The sequence below is a fragment of the Notolabrus celidotus genome, chromosome 22 (genome assembly GCF_009762535.1).
Source record: "Notolabrus celidotus isolate fNotCel1 chromosome 22, fNotCel1.pri, whole genome shotgun sequence".
NCBI lineage: Eukaryota > Metazoa > Chordata > Actinopteri > Labriformes > Labridae > Notolabrus > Notolabrus celidotus.
In genome coordinates this window covers 6,573,122-6,594,277 of record NC_048293.1, presented here as the reverse complement: position 1 = coordinate 6,594,277, position 21,156 = coordinate 6,573,122, and the positions used below count along the sequence as shown (strand labels likewise).

Below are 21,156 nucleotides of genomic sequence, written 5' to 3'. Positions count from 1 at the left end.
CTGGGAGATGGCAGCATCATAAATCTACAGCTTATTCATGGAGCTAACCTGACCTTTACAGCAACACCCAGAACAGAGGGAGAGGCTGGGAGAGAGATGGAAACCGAGGGAGAATGGTGGAAAAGGCCAGGGAGAATATAGAGGAAGGAGGGAGGGTGGGAGGGAGGTTGGAGGGTCTAAAGGTAGAACTGAGGGGATGAGAATGATAAGGAGGAGGAAGTGGAGATATAAGAGGAGGGGAAGGTGGTGGAGGAGCAAAGTGAAGAGAAGAAATGGACAGTAGATGGAGGCAGCTTGGGGAGATGCGAACGACAGAAGAGAGAGAAAAGGAAATTTACAGAAGAATAGGAGGGTGAAGAGAGACAGTAGCAGTCAGAGGATGGAGCTGGAGGGATCGAGAGGTTATACAGGATGAAAGCAATCAATGAGTCTGAGGGGACCTGGAGAAGTGTATGCCTGTGTGTGTATGTTTGTGTGGATTACTCCTGTGTCTCAGTCGATGAAACCCATCTCGAGCGCATCTGTGTCACCTGGCGAGTCTTTAATAAAGTCTCCATGTTGGGGGTTCGGTTTGCTCCCACAGGGGACAGAATCTCTCTACATGAGCTGTCTCACACCTTACCAACAAAAAGTAAAATGTGCTTTGAGATCAGTCACACACCGCATGTGGCAAGTGGGGCGCAGTGTGTGAGTAGTATGTGTGTGTATATTTGAACCTGAGTGAGTTGTGGGTAATGTCACAGGTTTTCAAGACTTAAAGAGGAATGTGGAAGAGGAATGTCTGTGCTAAATATTTATTTAATGTGCCCTGATAAGCCTTTCTATGCCTCTGTCAAGTCATTTAATATACAATGACACATGGAATTAAATATATTGAATCAGAAGACTTTTGAAAGCTGCGCAACAAGAAACACACCACCCACTGGCCTTAGAGGTTGGAGGTCTCAAGCATCTTTGACATATAACTAGAAAAACTCAAAAGTCCTTGTCTTATTCTCTCCTTTAGAAATTAAAAGCAAATAGTTTTCAGTTGAGGTCTTTTAACTTGCTTTTTCCAGACCTTTCCATCATATTTCATGGTCTTTATAACCACTTGTTTATCTGTGAATTGATAACAGCAATGATTCATAAACAAACTGAGCTGCTGATGAGGAGAACGTAAAAGCATCGAAGCCTTGAGTTGAGATACTATATCAACATTAAGTTTGTATCATTTAAATATATAAGATATTTACAAAAGCAAAAGAAGATACAAACTGTAAAAGTTGAGACTATCAAATACTGTAACATCTGGAATATACGTTGCACCAGTATGTTAGACATAGTCAGATTTTTGTGGTCTATAAGAAGGACAGAAAGGCTTTAAAGTGTCTTCCTGTGTGCAATTCCCATCCCCTTCAACAAAGTCTGCAATGTGCAGTTTCTATGCAGCTGTGCAGCTCTTTCTAGTACCATGTTTTTTCACCATGTGTAGTTTGCAATCTCTTTAACTATTGTGTTGTTAGTTGTGCTGAGCCAATAATGTTGTAGTTGAGTTGATGAGGTACAGACCCACTGTCTTTTACCAATTCCCAAAGATTGGTGCCAACCACCTTGGCTGGCTACTTGTATTGACTTTAGGAGTCTTTTTAGGCCAGATGGGTTTATAACTATTACATGTCTGTTTTTCTTTACCTAATAGTATATAATCATTTTATTAAATGCAAGAGTGTGACCTTATGAAGGAGAAAAGTTATTAGAAAGTGGTGCCAGCTTGCTCCACGATGCTAGGTATCCCAGCATACAATGAATGAGGGGAATTTTCAATCCCCAGCTCCTGGGCTGACGATGATGGTGGTGCACACCTCTAGAACAAAACTTGATCTAGTTTGGCTCCATATTCTGGGTATATGGGTTCATATGGCAGGAATGGTATGATGGAAATATAACCAGCCCATGTCTAGCTGTAAGTGATTTTATTTTTTTATCATTGTGGTGTTTTACCTTATCATACTTTCTCTCTTAATAAAGTCATTGTACAAATCAAGTAACAAAGTACATTTTTCAGTCACATTTATAAATCCTAGCATCGCCTAATTACATAAACAACAACCTGTGCAACAGCCTGTCGAGATCCTCTACATTTACTGTAAGATGTCCCTTGATAATGCTCTGGACACACGCAAAATCCAAACCTACTCTGTTACCATTTCTCATTATTACCAAAACGACGTGCTCACCATTTGTGCCTAATTGCTTTGGCAATATTGTTTCTAAGCTTTCATTCCAATTGAGCCCATTACACTGAAACTGTGTGGACAAAGAGGCTGGTTTGTGAGCGTGCAGCATGGCTGACTGAAACTGCCCGCCTCATTGGTATTCTGCACCTGTCCACCCCACAGACCCATCTTAGATCCAACAAGTCAAAAAAAAAATGGACCATTAGGAAGCAATGAGTTCTCTGCTGTAGAGCAAAGACACACATGTACTTACGCACACACTTTCACACACACTTTCACACACACACACACACACACACACACCCCTCTTTAACATTCCACTGATGAAACAGCAGTACATACAGTAAACCAATTAGCTACTACACCATTATGTTCAATACCAAGTTAGCCAGGAAGGAGGTCATTAAGTGAATGTGCGGATATAACTGTTAGCTGTTCACCAGAAGAACTGAGTCCAATGTTTGTTTTAAGTCCTGTTTACGGAGAAAGAACCAGGTTTGGTCTAAGGGTTATTTTCTTTCAAGTTGTTGTCTTGAGGGATCTGGCTATAATTTCAGCGAAATTAAACGATTTGGAAACTCAAATGAGATCCCAACAGACTGCCAGGAAAAATCAATCGAATGGTCGGAGCTGTGGTGAAGCAGAAAGCACACACATACAAGTCCTCTTGCTCTTAAATCATGCACACACACAGCTACCTCCACACTTTCATGCTGGCACAAACACACATTTTGCAAACACCAGGGTTTAAAAGTACCTCACACACATTCTTCACACCCCTGTGTATCCTTCCAGAACAATTACAGGCAGTCTTTCTGGGCAAAATGCCTCAGTCCTTTCAGGTGTTCAGGGAGGGGAAAAAGGGAAAGAACAGGTGTGTGGTTTGAATAGACTTACTCATTCTTACAACGGACTTCAGTGGAAAAATGGCCGCATTAGTCAAATCATCACAAACTTATGGAAAAGTTAAAACATTTGGAAATAGACAGATAAATGCCTCCTCTCCTTCATGCTCTTGTCTGTGCATTGAAAACTGTTAAGGCTTGTTGTTGTTGAGCTTAACTTAAAGAATGGAAACAACGCAAAACAGCCACTCTCATATCTGTGTTTTATAAATGCTGGAGTGTTAAAGCTTGGTGCTGATGATTAGCATAGCTTAGCTTAAAGACAGGAAGCAAGGGAAACTGGTAGTTAACTAAATGCTCAATAAAACCTCTAAAGCTCATTTAATAACATAGTGTGCTGTTGACATTTTTTGACCAAAAAATGTTTTTTCACCTTTGTTTATTGTTTTTTTTCACAATTACAATTTTAACTCCCCCCATACAGAAAAAAAGATTTTACCAGAATTTTTACAGCGACTGTCTTTGTGAAGGTTCACCTGGCAAGCATACAGGACGACAGGACTCAAGCAACTGACAGCACCTGGAAATAGACCATATTAACATGGTGCCTGTTTTCCTGTGATGTCACACTCAGGGTGAGAAGTGTACAATGAAGTTTGTGTGAAACTGGCTGAATGGACAAGAAATCTAATTGTGTATTCACACATTCACACACAGCTAATTTACAACTAGGCTGATTAATTTGCCAAGATCCCTGAAAGGGTTTAAGAAGTGAAAGAATACAGCAACTGGATTGGGGATTATATCCATGATGTTACAAGTAAGACCACTGGCATCTGTTGCGACTATACCGTAAACATTGCTTGCTAATGTGACGTAAAAAATCAACAATAACATCAATGTTGGCATTGTTGAAATAGTCACCAAATAGAATAATCAATTTACATGTGCGAGCATTGAAAATAATTTAACTATATTGTTTCCATAGTACCTGAATCATTAATACAGTAATGTAAAAACACTGGAGCTTAAAGAGAGAGGCCGACAGTGAATGTTACTGTGCTCCAGTTAAACCAGGTAAAAGTATGGACACTCATCAATGGAAAGGTTCATTTCTAAAATCAATACACCTCTTTCCTATGCTCTCTGTAATTCTCATTTGTTAATGTAAGCTAGTATATGGCTGAATGCTAACGTTAGCAGTTTTTAGTAGCTAATGGATACAAATATGTTTCTAGCTTAAAATGTGGGCTCCATGTCTCCCCAGATTTTCACTATCAACAGTCTAGTTGCTAGACAACCCTTTCTTTGTTAACTCAGGCTTTTTGCTTCAGGCTCTGTGCATGCTTACATGAAAGGGGCGTTTAGCGTTGTTGATGCTTCACCTGCACAAATAGGAAGGATCACCAGCTTTCTGCTTCAGAATGACATCACAGAAAAGTGGCTGTCATGAACCATATGCACTCCTCTAAATTTTAAAACATACAAACTTATTTTCTTTCTTTCAAGGCACAGGGTAAAAAAGGTGTACCGTGTAATTACATACTACACTTATAAAATGATTGGGAATTGTACATTTATTTCAGGACTTAAGTCCTTCTGATAAGCTGGGCTCTCTAGTTTGTGCATGAATACCTAATTTATTTGTCTTACTCATTAACTACTACCAGAACACTGAACTATTCCTTCAAAATGTATTTAATATGTGTTAGGTTCATCTATGCTTTGAATTTTCATGATGGTTTAATCCAGTCTGACATCAACGGAGGCAAATTTTGTGTTTTGGAAAGCTGCTATTATACCTTGGAAAAACTTTAGCAAGCGAATTCCCCCAAAACTTAAAAGCATATTTAGGAAGAGGTTGTGTCCGGACCTCCTTTAACATTTCAACAGAGACGATACAGCATCCACAGCCACTTCACACCCCAATTTTTCTCGCTGTGTGAAGGTGAGAAAAGAGCCATCTATTTTGAGCTCTGTTTTTTCATTCTTGACACACCTATATCTGTTACTTTTGATTTGAACATCTAAGTACACACTCTATGAACTTGTTCTGATCAAGCAAAACCTAACACTCAGGCTAAAAGATCTCGTACAGAGGAGGTTCATGCAGACTATTTGATTATGCATCTATTTATATTCCAGCTTTCTTCTTTTTATTTATTTTTATATAATATTCTACTCACCTGGTAATTTCAGTTGTAACCCTGCTAGAGCTGGGCAGAGACATCATTATCTATAACTGCATCTGTGTCTGTATTTAGATGGAAAACAAAAAGTGGGTGTGACTTTCCCTGATTTATTTTTATTTTTGGGGCTTTTTTGCAGCAGTTATCATATTAGATGAGAACAGATGTAGGTCAAAATGTTATGAAACATGTGATGACTTTACATCTTAGATGGAGGAAAATGACTGAGGTACAAGGTATAACCACTTGCCACACGGACTTTCATCTGCCAGTGCCTGACTTCTGTAGTTCCTCCTGTCCTTTGCCTCTCTCCTCCACAATGCGAGACAGAGTTCCTTGAGTGATGAAGACTAGGCTTAAACAAAACGCCTGGGTTCTTTAAGAAGAGTACAATTAACGCACAGTTAAGAACTTAAAGATGTAAGCTTTATCTTAATGTATAGTTTGCAGGGGCTTTCCCTTATGAGTATTAGTGCCTCCTCCCCCAATGCATGACAGTAATCCACCGATGTGCAGCCCACTGTCTGCGTGTAGAAAGACAAGGCCCACAATAGCTGGCAGATAAATTCAATAATGTGGACTACATTAAATGGCTTTTGACTGGGACTTTCTTAAATGGAGGAAATTAACGCATTTGGCTAAACCTTTCTTAGTTTTAGTTTGTGGAGGTTTGACTGAAATGAAGCCACAACCTTGATAAATAAATCGAGTAGGAAGGGGCAGAGGAAGATGGCTTAAGACGGCCTGTGCTGTGTCAATGAAGCTCATGACATATCTCATACAAATATCTAGATCTATCTCATTATCTGTGCCTTCCTGAATCTAGATTCAGATTCAGATTCAGTCTCGTCCCCAAAACCCACCATTGCACCTACAGAGGACTTTTTTCAACTCTGTTCAATTGTATTCTTTGAATGATGAGGCTTTGCAGTGATTCCAAAGTGTGCCCGTCAGAAAATGACTATTCTTACCACAATAGCTCCTGAAATGGCATTTGTGTTGAACTCTATCTAGCTGAAGCCTGTTCAGGATGAAATCACCACTTTGTGGGGACTGCCCACCTGTTCCATAAGACCTCTTAACGCCTACTGAAACACATTGATAAGTCCTCTCTCTCCTTAACATTACCTCTTCAAAATCTTCTGTTTCTTTTGTTTAGTATTCTTTTTCCACCTTTTGTCCTTAGTTTACCCACCTTCATCCTTATGTGGCTCCTACCCTCTTCCCCGTCCTATATTCCCTCCATCCCACATCCTGTCATCTCTCTCCTACCCTCCTCAAAACTTTCACAACTCCGATTTCCCTTCTCTGTCTTTGCTCCCCTCTCTCCTCCGTCTCTTCAAAGTCATCTCAGGCTTCGCTGTCATTGCGCTGAGAATTACACATCGCTCAAAGCGGTAACATCTGACAAAACGCTGCTCACTGACATTGTCGGTAGTAGCACGTCGCCTGATAGAGAAAGTTCACTCAAGCAGCCATCCTATTATCCAACCAGACGCACACACACACGCACACACAGACACTGTACCTACACTTTGACAGTTGTAGATACATCCTATTTACCTTGTAGCGGCCTCCCGAAGGGACAGTGACAGCCGCACACATTCACAGCTCGAAATAACAACCACAAGCAAGTGTGCAATGCAGTCCAACACACTCTTTTCCTCTTCCTCCCTCCCACTCTGCATTAAGTTCATTCGAGTGGCTGGTAACAGTCGCAGCGTCAGGCTTTTATCGCTGTAATTTGCAGCCATACATCAGTGTGACAGCGACCAGGGCAGGACAGTGTCGGCCCGCATCCAGACACCGCTGCACTCTTCACTGACACACGCCAAGGGCAGCCAGATAATGTAGATGTATGAATAAAACAACACAACTTTGATGTTGCAGATCACATGTATCATTCATTCACATCCACAGTGAAACACAGAAAGTGGAGGGATGCTGTCCATTTACAGCCGTGAGGAGGAGATAAGGGATGCAAGGGATAAGCGATGCACTGGTCATGGCTGGACTTCAATCAGGGGAAAGCTCCAGTAAAAAATATACAGCTCACTATTTATGCAGTGGCTCACATCTGCATTCAAAGGGAAATGGCCAGGGGAGGGCTGCCGAGTGAGTGAGAGAGAGAGAGAGAGAGAGAGAGAGAGAGAGAGAGAGAGAGAGGAGAGAGAGAGAGAGAGAGAGAGAAAGAGAGAGGGATGGAGAGGAGGATGAGAGGGATAAAATGTCATAGCTGGGGTTTGATAGACGAGGAAGGTCCATCCACTCCATCTCTGAGTATATGGAGGGATAGAGATGAAGGGGAAGTGAGGGGATGAAAAGGGAGCACAGAGATAGCCGCGAGGTAGAAGGGGGACTGAACTAGAGAGAGAGAAAAAGAGAGAGAGAGAGAGGGAGTTACAGGACCGGACAGGGAGAAAACGGTGGGAGTAAAGCCAAGGGATTAGGGAAGCAAGAAATGGAAGGGAGAAGTTATAATGGTCTGTCGGTACAGAGGAAACGGAGAGAAAAATGTGCAGGTTGATGAAGGTGAAGAGGTACAGGTGGATTTGAATCGCGGTCCATGGAGACAGAGGATGAGAGGAGGAGGGAGAGAGAGGGGGCGGGAGGATTGGTAAAGGTTAAGAGGGATTTTGTTGGATCTGTTTTTTTATTCCATCCTGACTGATTTTAATGGGGTCTTAAAGTCGCCGTGAGGTTACCTAGGCAACTAAAATACACCGTAGGACCGGTGATGGGACATTGTTATCAGTGCAGAAGAAGAAACAAGAGAAACAATCCAGCTGTAACTGTAAAAGAGGCCTGTGTGAACGAATCACTGTCTATTTACATACCAGTGTGTGTTTGCAGGTTCATGCAGGTGTGTGGTTTGTGTGTCTATTGTTGAATCTGACTGTGTACACAGTGTGTAGGATGTTAAGGAGTGTACCAGCAGGTGTGTGCAGTACAGTGGGTGCAGTACATGACTGAATGTTTGTAAAGTGGAAGTGTTTAAGTGTGCAGGTGTGTGTTTGTTTATGTTTTGAAGATGTAATTGGTGGTTCAGAGGGCTCAGAGTGTGTGTGTGTGTGTGTGCATGTGTGTGTGTTCTTGTTTTCCGACCTTTCCGTGGTCCATAGTTTTGGTGGATAGTGAGGATATTTTGGACAACTCTGAAATTGTCAAGGGAAGGTAATTCGAGACAATAAAGTGGGAAAAATCTTGATTACATTCAAATGGATGCTGCAAGTGTTTATGGACTGTGATGACAAAAAATTTGGAGCTCCCCCTATTGTCTGACTGCAGCATAAACCTGCCTCGTCTTATAACAAATGGAATATGGGTCAAACTAGAAAATGTATATACACATCAATTTCCTTTTAAACATTCTTTCTTTCTTTATGTCATTCTTCTCATGCTGATTTATGTCCAAATGCTCAAGTTTAGCTTTAATTAGTTATTTGATTTTTAAAGGTGAGTTATTGACAGCTCCAGTGAGAAATGAGGCTCCTGCAGCATTCTGTGATGTATAGCAGAGTAGAGGAGAAACGATGAAAGGAAACATAACAAACACTCACACAAGTGTCATTGAATTTTAAATAGCTGCAAGTGTCTGCTTTAAACCAACACAAGAATCTGTCCTAGTGTGGACTGTACCCACCTGAAGGGTATTTGATGTCTTATCCGTGAGTTAAGTGTGTGTTTTGGTTAGCAGAAGGTCATTGCTATCCTGTGGCCCCACAGGCCACATCCCTTCTGCGCATGTCTTGGCTCCACCAGCCCAACATGTCAGTGCCCATCATTGTAGAATTTTGGCTTCAGATATCACAACGAGAGAAGCATGGAGGCAGACTGTCCATTTAATATACAGTCAATGGTGTTTATTTACACCAGGCATGGCACAGACACCACATGTAAGCTAGTCCCCAGGCTATCTCTCTGCATTTCTCTCTGAGTTAATGAAGCAAATTCGTTTGGCTCAAATTGAAACATTTTCGGCTTGCACAGAGACTTCTATATCTAAATATACAGTCAGTTTGCATCTTCACAGTAGTGTGTATGAACATGCTAAAATTCTCTGTTGCATTCTGTCTCAATTAAAGAAAAAAATTATACAAATTTAAAGTAAGATTTCTAGAAGACTTCTCCAGTTTCACAACATGGTTTCATTTGATTTTTCTGAAAACATTACAACCCACTACACTACTTTATAATAAAAGGGAAGTAATTACATTGCTTAAACAAAAAACATTTGATTGGCTAGATTATCAGACGTGCCATAAACACACCAAAGTTTAACAAGTTGATAACTTTATTTGGAGGGGAAAATCAAAACAAGCTAAAACAAAAAGTCTCTGAGGTGTTTTTTCCTGAGTTAAGAACAGTCAAAGTTTGGGCAAGTAGTCAGTAATTAACTATAATGGATGCTTACAACTGACCTAACCTTCAGGCTTTTTTATACCGTCACACAGTCTACAACCAAAGATTACAGGTCACTTTTTCCCTGATGGACTTGCTGCTATAATCCCAGATTTAGGCAATGTGACTTGCTAGCCTCTCTGCCTATGGCTGCTTTCCTGACTCATGGTCAATGGGCAGTGAGAGCGAGGACATCTTCTTTATCACTGTTAATGAGTCTCAGCTGATTTAAGTGGCTTAAACTTCTCTCTCCTCGATTCCTTCCCATTCTTGTATGCCACCATATTGTTTGTTATAACATGCACTCATTCACAACCTCCATTAATACTTGTAATTTACATGAGTATATGTATTGTACCTTTTGTGTATAATGGGTTTGATTTGTTTTGAATTCATTTCATGCTTTATTGCATGCTCCTTTTGTTGCCACTGACTTTAGGTCAGCTCATGATACCTTAAATTACCCCATTATCATAATTACAGATAGGAACGATATCAAACACTACAAAAAGAGGACTTAAGTTGTGTACACCTGAAATGCCCTTGAAGGTTAAAGTAAGTGTCCCCCAAGCATAGAAAAACAATCATGTGTGCGTGTGCTTCTGCAGGAATTTTGTTTGTTTCAATGTACCAGCAAACAGTATGTGCAATGTACTTGTACTTTATCCTCCGGTGTGTGTGTGTGTGTGTGTGTGTGTGTGTGTGTGTGTGTGTGTGTGTGTGTGTGTGTGTGTGTGTGTGTGTGTGTGTAGGAATGTGCCCTGATTGCCAATGGATCTGTATATGAGTGTTGCTGGTGTGCAAGTGTGTGCAGTCAGTTTATAGGTGTGTGTTTGTGTGTATTTGAGTGTGTGTGTGCGCACCCATGAATCTGCCCGTCCGTGTAGCTGTGCTTGCACTATACGACAGAGTGTGAATCATCAGAAGCAGCGGAGCCATAAAGCCCAGAGCTGTTAGGCAGGATGGCTCCTGGAATGATCACAGGGAGGCTGTACTTCTATTTCCCAGGCAGCCATCACTGTGGGCGGCTGAGGAGCTGCTGCTGTCGTTGTGTTTGCTGGGACCCGAGGGTTAGCCAGTATATGCCGTAGTCACGCCTGACAGCACAGCCAATGGCCATAATGTCAGCGACAATGATTGAACACATGAAATATGTGCTCTTTGTCCATGGTATTGGACAGGGTGGAGGTTAGCACTAGGGTCAGGGTAAGGGTTAAGGCAAGAGGAAAATTGCCTGTTTGGAAAGAAAGGCTGCCTCTCTAGCTCTGCCTCCATCTTTTATTAGTCTGTGTTGAGAGCATGCCTCAGTGACAAACAAGATATTTGTCAGATTTGATTTCCTCCCTGCAGCAGATCTTTGCTGGTTACCCCAACAGAACACTGTAATATGAAGACATTAATTATTTATACACGCCCACTGCCAGGGCGGATCTATATAATTGCACCAGACAAAACATCCTTCTGATACTCACTAACGCAGCATAATTTTGAATAATAAGATACACTCATTTGATGTAGTTCGGATCAAAACAGCCAGATGGCTTCAATAGGAGAGGATGCAATGGGAACTGGTGAGGTAATACCAACTTTTTCTTCATATTTACCCACAAAATTATAAATTTTTGATATTGTGCATGGTGATGGCCTAGATAGAAAACACAAACACAAAGTAGATGTACAGAGTTGGCCTGTGTGTATAAATTAAAGAAGAAAATGCATACACATCACAGTCTGTATTTGCCCTTTAGCTGCAGGCTGCTCTTTAATCTGTTTATTCATCTATTTCATCCATTCTTCAGTTTTAGGCTCCATATCTAACTATTCAACTGTGCCAATGTTGACATCACACCAAAGGCACCCACAGCTGCTATTAGAATATAGAAACAGCCATTGTTTTGCATGTGTTCAACATTTGTATTAGTTATTTGACATTCTATGAGAAGTGTTAGTTTTTTGTCTTTTACCTTCTTCCTCAGCTGGAGACACTAAATAGAAGCTCTGCTGAGAAGCGAAAGAGAAATAACAACATTATTATTGTTAAGTGTTTCCTAAGTAGTTTTGCAGGCGAGCCCATCCATCAGAGCTCCAGGGGAGGAAGGGGATGCAAGGGGAGGAAGGGGATGCAAGGGGAGGGGATGCAGGAACCTGGTATGATGGTCTGCACAGTGGTTTAGTGGTTGTTACTGCCTTTATCTGACTGTTGATGACTGGAGATATCAAAGCAGGACACTGCAGCTCAATAGTGCCATCAACAGGTGCAAGGGAGCAGTGCTGCTCACCAGCCGGCTCTAAACAGTCATGGGGGTGATATTCAGTGAGCTCTTTTGGGGTGTAATGGTGAAGATTTATCAGAAATATGATCGGGTCATAAAGTGAAATATGCCATCGTCTCTACAGCGTCTGCTGAAGGATATATGAGGCTTGGGGATTAAGGTGAAGATGAAGCTGGCTGAAGTCCAACCTATTCTCTGCCAAGGTTAGACTATCCTCTGGCCTTTAAAACCCTGTCAGCTATGCTCCACACACACACACACACACACACACACACACACACACACACACACACACACACACACACACACACACACACACACACACACACACACACACACACAGATTCAGTATTCACACATATCTTGACCTTAACCTAGCCAGAAGCCAGGTCAGGGTTAGAGCAGATTTAAAATCACTGACTTCGTCTCACACTCTTTTTCTTCTTTTTACCTGCATGTTACTCTCATACACATTCATGCATACTAGACTGGACCCACAGCAAACCAAACACACTGCTCAGTGGAGTTTTTCCTCCATAAATAAGTGTGGTTCATCCATCAAAGGGCCTCAATGGGCCCTTTTCGTGCCCTCTGGCTAGTTCAGTCCAACAGCACCAGCAGCAGCAGCACACTGGGGGACAGACAAAGAAGGTCATCCCAAACCTCCACAAGGAGAGGGGTAATAATAATCATCATTCCTCTGAGTGTGTCTGCATGTGTGTGTGGAGGCAGTACGTTTAAGGGCGTTCTGCGTTTTTTTTTTTCTCCCCCTCACTTCTTCGTATAGATTTCCTGTCTGTCCGAGACTAGCCATCTAACAGAGCAAGTGTAAAGGCTTCAGTGTGCGTTGCATGTTACAGACCAGTCAATGCTCGCGAAGAGATGGAGCTCATGTAGCGCTGCAGGGAACAGATACAGATTCAGCCCTCTGATAGCATCACCAGGGAGATGGAGGAAATGTAGGAGAGTGGAAACAAAAGTGAGGGTACACAGGGAGTTCATGTGTTTGTCTGGGTTTTTTCCTCTTTCTATCGGTCTGTCTGTTAATCCATTTTAGTAACAAAATGGAGAAAGAAATGAGAACTCAACTTTAAAGATTTACTGTACGATTTTAAAGTTTGAATTTGAAGCAAATTCGGAGAAAATATAAAAACTAATGTTAAAAGCATGGAACTTACTCTTACTCAGGTTAAACATACTAAAGGTGTGTGCAAGGCTTTATGTGGATGACATGCCTCTATCTCCTTCCATCGGAAAAAAAAAAGAAAAAAAAGCTAGAATGCCACCCTGATGGGTGACGACATGTTACCCTGGTGATGGTTTTTAGATCCAAGACATGCCCAGAAGTAATCTGGCTGGTGGACCCGAGGAATTAATGTTACGCCCTGTGCTACCCAACGCACACATACCAATAAAACGTCAAAGAGCCCTCAGGATGATCTGAAGTGAAGACTCATAATTATGAAGAGCTCAATGACAGTTGTACATTATATTTTCTCTAACTGCTCTCTCCTCTGCTGTGCTAACCTCATAAAAACACTATAGGAGGCACATTTATCAATGGAGCTGTCAAGCATGATGTCACATCCCCGCGCTTTAGCATCAATAACTAATTTAAGCTGAATTTCTCAGAAACATTAAAACTTGGACAAAAATCAAATCAAATGTTAGCATGTAACTGTTTTTCTGCTAACTTTGCCATTGTATAGCCTTAGTCTTGAAATGACATACGTTTGCTATCTGGTGTTTTAAGCAAGGAAGTGGTTTAATGCTAACATTAGCTGTTGTCTCATGGTAGCTAATAGATTATCAAATATAATGTCTTATCTTAACATATGTTCTCATTTATGACTGATTTTTTACTCTCACATGTCATTTCAGTCATTTATCAGTCTGTAGCCAGTGAAATTATTATAATTAGACTACTTCCATTTAGATGGTTTGCAACCCTGAACACAGCAAAACAACATTAGCCTTTTGATAACAGTATTTTAGCCTCCTGATCTGTCAGTGACATTGGAGGAAAATAACCACCATGCGAATCAGTTGAATTGCTAAATGCTAAAAGTAGCAGGCAAAGACAAACAAATATTTGTTTAGGAGCCACTTTGTGTAGAATTAACAGCACCCCAATGATGGTGACAGATGACACTGCCAGCACAATAATGAATGCTGATGTCCACTTTCAATGCCACTATTTCAGTTGCAGACACACAGATAAATGGGCTGTAAAGCACCACACACCCTTGGATATAAATTTGCTCTCTGAATTCGTTACACCTGTCTACACAGAAAAACATTCCTTTCCGAATCATTGAAGAGTTTGACAAAAATGATGTGGACACTGGTTTTATGACACGTAAATGAATAATTGTTACCTGTTTTGGCGTTGCATTAGCACCAAAAATAAATGGTTCCTTCTCTGACACAAGTAGGTTGCACCTCGGAGCATCAATGCAGCATCGCTGTGTTAAAACTGACAGAAGTGGTTCACCCTCATCACGCCTCTCTTGTCTCTGCAGACTAATTAGGGAGTAATCGCTGTCAATTAAGTCAGAGAATTTATGCAACATGACATGTTCAAACAGCGCTCAAGGGTCTCATGTATCCTCATCTTGATCAGAAACGTAATGTGGTATCCTGCTTATTTATGGGGGCTCTTAACCTTTTAAACTGCACAGAATGAGTCCAGGATCAGCCCGAGACCTCTGGGATTTATGTCTCCTAGTAAAACAAGATTAGTCTCAACCCCTCTGAAGCACTCTCCTCTTCAGTTCAATACCATGTTGTAATTTGTTCAGCTGAAAGGGAGGATTAAGGAGAAACCATCTGATACCATCATTTAAAGGAAAATGTATATTAATCATTCTTCCATCCACAAAACGAGCATTTCAAGAGACATTTTAAAATCAGACAGGTAGACGTAATTGTTTCACTCTTATTCAAGGACACAGTAGACTTCTGTTCTCGCAGGATAACATCACTATCTAATGTTCCTTCTGTAATATTACTCACACTGTGTCATGTCAGACTTTTTTAATTTTTCAACAGTGGGTGTTCTTTTCTTTTCATTTGGAAAAGCTAACATAATGTCCTTAAATACACATCCAGCCCTCTCCCTCCTGTGAACTACTGTTTGTAAAAACAGGTCCCTGAAACCACTGGGAACCTCTTATTAGCAAGTAGCACTTTAACAGATGTTTGCTAAAGCAGCTTGTGACTCTCACTGCTGCTTTATGACTACTAACAACCTCTGCTTGATGTGAGGCTTTTCTAAATCTGAATAGTAACTTATATTATTTGATGTATTATACCTTCAGTTGTTGGGAGCTCTCTCCCTCTTTTTCTGCTTTAACTAAAAGTTTCTAAACACATGAATTGTTGCACTTCTGGTTGTGAGTGAGAGCTCAGCGTTTCCAAAACATAGCAAGAAATAGAACATTTGAATATTTGTGCTATTTTACAAATCATGTATCATCCAGTGTGTACTTTGACGCAGATCCAGATCCTTATGGAAAATTGTATCCATTATTGACTTTTTTTGTTCCATTGTATTGCACCCTCTCAGGTTTTCATAGTGGTGTATGTTGCATGATGTGTGCCTTTGACAGAACATCCTGAACACACACTGTGATGAAAGCATGCAGCTCATCACATGATTCTCACAACTAGACTTTGACTTGCTTTGAAGATTTTTCATCCTTGAATCTGTCAGTATGTTCACGTCTGCACACAATGGATTATCTGGCCGATAAACTTAAACATTTCTCTAAATGTATAGTGTTTGACTCTGTTATTTGTTTACAGCATATTCCTAAAATTAAAATTAAGTTTCCTTTTGTTGGATAATGATGAACTTGACTTCTAGGATTAATGAGGTGTAACATCAGAAAGATTTAATGCTGGTGCAAGCATTACTCTGGAAATGTACTGAAAGATATGCACAGTAAGATATGATTGTAACACTAGAAAAGCTAATGGAGTTCAAGTATCTATATAAATTTAAATGAAGCCATTTGAGTTAAATGATATTCAATACTCTACTTTTGGACTGTTTTATACTTAAGAGCTGGACGAATACAAAAATAAAAACCAGCCATCGTTTGTGCTGAGAGTCAATTCAACAGTATATTGAATTATTTTGTGTCTTCAGAAATTACTTTTGGGTTAATAAAGGGCCGAAGTCCTTTGTGTCCACATTTCCATCCAGTGAACTGAACTGCTGGATATAAGAAGCACTAAAAAGACACTTTATAATGGTTCAAGGATACTCCGCCTTGAAGAACCTAATATATGCCTTACTGCCAGAGCAGAGAGGACGGCGGGTCGAAGCACTCAAGGAGAGCAGAGCACAGTGTGAACATACAGAGTGTATTTACAGTGGAATAGATGGCAGATGAGATGAGGTCTGGTTTTAATAGAGCAGAGACCTGCGCTCACTGCCAGCTGCCTTCACAGGCCTCAGAGGAGAGGTGCCAAGGAGAGGTGAGGAGCAGAGAGAGAGAAGGAGAGTGTGTGTGTGCGTGTGCATAAAGGGAGCATTTTTATAGGTATGAGGGGACATTTGGACCCTGTAAGAATAGAAAACTTGGATTGTTAGTTACCTGTGAGGGTTACCTTCAAGACCTCATTGCTAAAAAGCTGCTTTTAAGGTTAAAAGGAGAGTGGATGGGGCAGTAGCCAGAGATATGAGCATGTGTGTGTCAGCAAGTGCTGTGTCCTAGACATGACATTGATATATTCTATTAAAAAACATTATGCTGGCTGGATTACATCCTCTAACATTATAATCAGGAAATACAAATGGTTATCATTTTATTGTACTTTTATATCTGTCATGTTACATTGATTTATGTTACTGGATTCTGTATTTTTAATCACATGACAGTGTATTTAGAGTTAATTGCGATAAATTGGATTTCAAATTGATTGTTTAATTTTATTTATTTTTGTAAGTCCATATTGTTACAGCAACCCCATCCCGAGTGTAGGTGTTATGGCTGTCAAATTGGTGGTGGGCACCAGTCTTGATTAGCTGGGGCAAATATCTGTGCAAGAGAAGAAAGAGAAAGAAAGAAGTTCTGCCCCATTTCTCCTTTTTGTTATAAAATTTAAGTTAGCGTCATCTGAAACCCTGAGGGGCATCAGAAGAAACCGGCCTGCAAGCTTTAGCCACCTCTTTAGCTTTTGCTGTCTAAAGTTTGTTGCTCATAGAGTTGACTGGACATCTCTGTTGCACACTATCCAGCATGGCCTGCCTTTGGCGAGAGGCTCTCTGCATCAGCTGTGTGCTTGACCAGTAAGTGGAATTACCACCAGAAGACTCAACGTCTTCTGGTGGTAATTCAATTCGCATTGACAGTAAATGTAAATAACGTTGGTCTTGACAAGAGAACCACCTGGCAGGGCTTTGAAGCTGAACTACCTGTTCAAAGGACTTGTTCCTTTATCCATTACTGCCCAAGGAGGTTTGTGTCTGTTACAATCCTCAAGGTTACTGATGCATCGCTTCCTGATTAAGCGGCCTCTCCACACTTGCCTCTGTGACTGTTTTGCATTGCGGCAAATGTTTGATGTCAAGCTCAGAGGACGGCTCCACTGATGGAAATCAGGTTGTAGCTACCAAACTGCCTTAGTATGAAAAGAGGTGTATATTTTGTCCCTGCAATGATAGGCCAGTGAGTTATTGATCTGAATGTGTGAAAATCTCTCCAACTTTACAGAAGTTTGTTAGGAGTGTAGTTTACCACAAGAGATTCCCTGCACACTAAGCATTCTCTCCAAATGTCTCCCAGTTCCCATGCCGACTGGAGAGCACAGATTACATATCTATATATTTAAGGTCCGGCTCAAAATTAATATCAGCTAATCTTTCTCTAGAGTGTACGCTCAGCTGTTGTTGATGTTCTACTGTGCCTGTGATCAAAAGTAGGAAGTAACTCGAATGAAATGCTTTTATGAGATCTTGCAAGTTTCTTGGGTGTAAACCCTGATTTTTTTTCCACTTTTATTCATGTCCCCTCAACAACATTTGAGGTTTAAACTGTTGCAATATGCAAATCTGGATTCCTCTCTGCTCCATCAATGATCTTATCCAACATACAGCTGACATGTTTCTTGCACACATCTGCAAACATGGTCTATATGGGACCAATGACTTCATAATGGCACATGTTTTTTGAATGGGAAGTGTGTGAGATATTTATGAACATATAAGATGGATTCTCTGTGCTTGTTGCGCACACATGAACACACACAGCAGGATACTCTCTCTGGTCATACTGGTCGCTCACAGCTGTGTGGTGATGACAAACATCCAGAAACCACCCCCAACCCGCCATCATCTCTCTCTCTCTCTCACACACACACACACACACACACACACACACACACACACACACACACACACACACACACACACACACACACACACACACACACACACAAAACACACACACACACACACAGATTCATTCATGGTTACACCCTGTACCTCCTCACACTCTCCGTTATTCCAACACCAGTCTGACAGCTGTGGAGCAGCTTGCCAGCAATGTCACGCAGATAGAAAGCTTTTAACACAGAGAGGTGTGTAATATTCATAAGGAGTGCTCCACTTACCGTGTAATAGACGTTGCCTAGTATGAGTGTGAGCAACACTGATCCAGTCCTCTGGTGATGCGGTCTGATATAATATTAATGCCAGTTGTGTGAGATAGCTTCTACCCTGTTCTTCGTTCTGCCCCATTTCTCACATGCAACACACTCCCACGTTACAGCAGAGACATTCGATGGGAGCTTGTTCTCGTATCTCACAGCGGGGTGCTGCAGTGCTATAGGGGTGAAGTTTATGAGACAACTTCTTTTGGGCTTTGTTCCTGCCATACCACATTCTTGTTCCTGCACACACATACACACTTTTCCCTGTGCAGATGTAGGGCAGTGGTAGATTAGCTTGGCAGGGAAACAAAGTCCACTATCATTTTTTTTGGTAACCAATTTAGCGGTGATTATCTAAGGGCACAGGCACACTAGAGGTTTGTTTTCTTTGTTTACAACTGCAGTTTAAAAGTTCACTTTGTTGCTTTTTTGCACTTAGTCCTTTTATGTTCACATTGCCTAATTACAAGTGAACCAGGGCATGTAAACAAGAGTCCCAAATAGATCAGCTTTATTGGGCAATTTTGCTAATCTGGCATCCTGCAAGGTTGGAGATCTAAGTGATGCAAAAGAGTCATGTTTTTGTTACTCCAGCAAAGGTTTTTTTTAAATTAAATATACCTGGCTTGGTGCTCTTATGTAAGGGATAATATCCAGTGAACCAGCGTTTATGCAAATTAATATCCAGACAGGGATTGCCTCATACATGGCTGCATCTGGATATTCCCGACCACAATGTCTCCATCGACGGCTTCCAGACTGTCTGGGCGGACCGAGTTAGCACCGAGAGTGCTGTGGGCCTCCGACCATATTATCTGCACAAGGAGATCTCACATGTCATACTGGTAGCTGTTTACATCCCCCCTCTGCCAACCCGACTACGGTGTCCAATGTTCTTAACGTTGCCATATCCAGACTCCAGACAGACCACCAGAGTGCCCACTTCCTGATATCCGGGGACTTCAACCGTTTTTTTCTACATAGCTTATTCTTTCTTCTGTACATACTTTTATTATCATTATTTCCATTGTATTTGTATTTATATCTTATCAATTCTTCTTCTATTAATATTATTTGATATTCTTAATTATTGTATATAGGAGCAACTTTAATGACTGAATTTCCCCCCGGGATGACTAAAGTATTTCTAATCTAATCCTGGAGGTACTTTTTCTTACTTAGTGGTTGACACACCTTTAGACAAAAATAGTGACAACTTTTAACAGTTGCTACCATCCCCACCACTTATGGTTTACGTTCCTTTGTAGAGATCAGCAACTTAAATATGCACGTAACAGCTCTGCTGCTGTTGTCTGGATTGCAGAACAATATCTTGCTTCACTTCTCCCTATCAGAGATGGTTGGGGTTCAGTAGCTCCTCAGGCTGCTCTCACTCTTAATTCTAGCCTGAGAGGGACACTTGTGTTTTTGCCACAGTGTCAACATACAGTGGTGAAATGTACTGCACTACTTTCTGCAAACAGATTCAAAACTGTGTGCATGATCAGGTTGTCCCTGGCCTCTCTTGCTATTGAGAATTGTTTCTGATGTTGTGGTTTTGACAAATCGGAATCAAGTTGTTAACAAGGCTGGGTTATTGGCTGGTTTGGCCTAATGGTTGAAGTTGTGTTTATCATGTGCAAAGGCGATAGTCACCAAACAGGCGGCTCAGTTTTGACTCCAACCTGCATCCCCTTTTCCTGCATGTCGTCCTCCAATCTCTCCCTCTTCGTTTCCTGCTCTATCGACTGTCCCAAAGGCATGAAATATAACCTAAAAAAAGAAAAGCAATGCTTTTATGCATACACAAGTCTGTCCTTGCTTCCCTTTGTTTAACTAAACCTCCAGAGAATTAGTAAGTGCTGACTATCAGATGCGCAGATGGGTGACATAATAAAACATAATAAGTGAATGTAGAAATGTAGTAAATGTAGATGTTTCCATACAGGGAACAAGAGGTCACTGACTGGTCCGATGAGCCTGAAAATTAAGTGAATCATTTTCTGTAGATCTACAGTCACCTGATGTCAACTCAGCTGAACATCTATGGGACACCTTTCAGCAAGCTATCAACCATGAAAACCCACTGAGGGTGAGTTTGCCTTTATTCGTTTTCTCTTGCACAAGAGCAAACTGCTCTATTGTAAGATTTCAAGCCGAAAATATGTTAACAATATGCAAAAGAGAGTAAATTTACTAGAGGCCTGAAGTAATTTGCTGAAGAACTGACAGAGAAAAGTGATGCACTTGAGGGTTAGGAAGTTTTGTATTAGCTTCGTCTCAGAGACTAAAGATAGACACAAAAACTCATTGCTACTTCACACATGGCTGCATAAATTATTGCAGAAGCAAAAAAAAAAAAAGCTTGAACTTTCCTAAAAATAGTAAAGGAGCATGTGTCACAGTATCTATCACCCTGATTCTTGCTTTCTGATCTCCCAGCCTTTTCATTCCCCTGCATAGCTCTCCTGTCTTGAGACCCTGTCCCTGCCTTCTGACCTGGAGTAACCTCTGTTTCCGTCGTCTCCATACCCCTCACTGTCCGTCCACCTGCTCACCTGTTTCCACT

General features: G+C 41.1%; 1 long non-coding RNA gene across 4 annotated transcripts in view; it reads left to right on the top strand.

Moving 5' to 3' along the window:
- LOC117805928 overlaps positions 1 to 21,156 on the top strand; it is a 130,779-nt gene that overhangs the window by 92,053 nt on the left and 17,570 nt on the right. The window contains exon 3 of one of the 4 annotated variants that reach the window (XR_004629562.1): positions 20,597 to 20,679. The exons of the other annotated variants lie outside the window; for them this stretch is intronic. This is a non-coding gene — a long non-coding RNA (uncharacterized LOC117805928). The remainder of the gene's footprint in view (positions 1 to 20,596; positions 20,680 to 21,156) is intronic. 4 annotated transcript variants of the gene reach the window in all.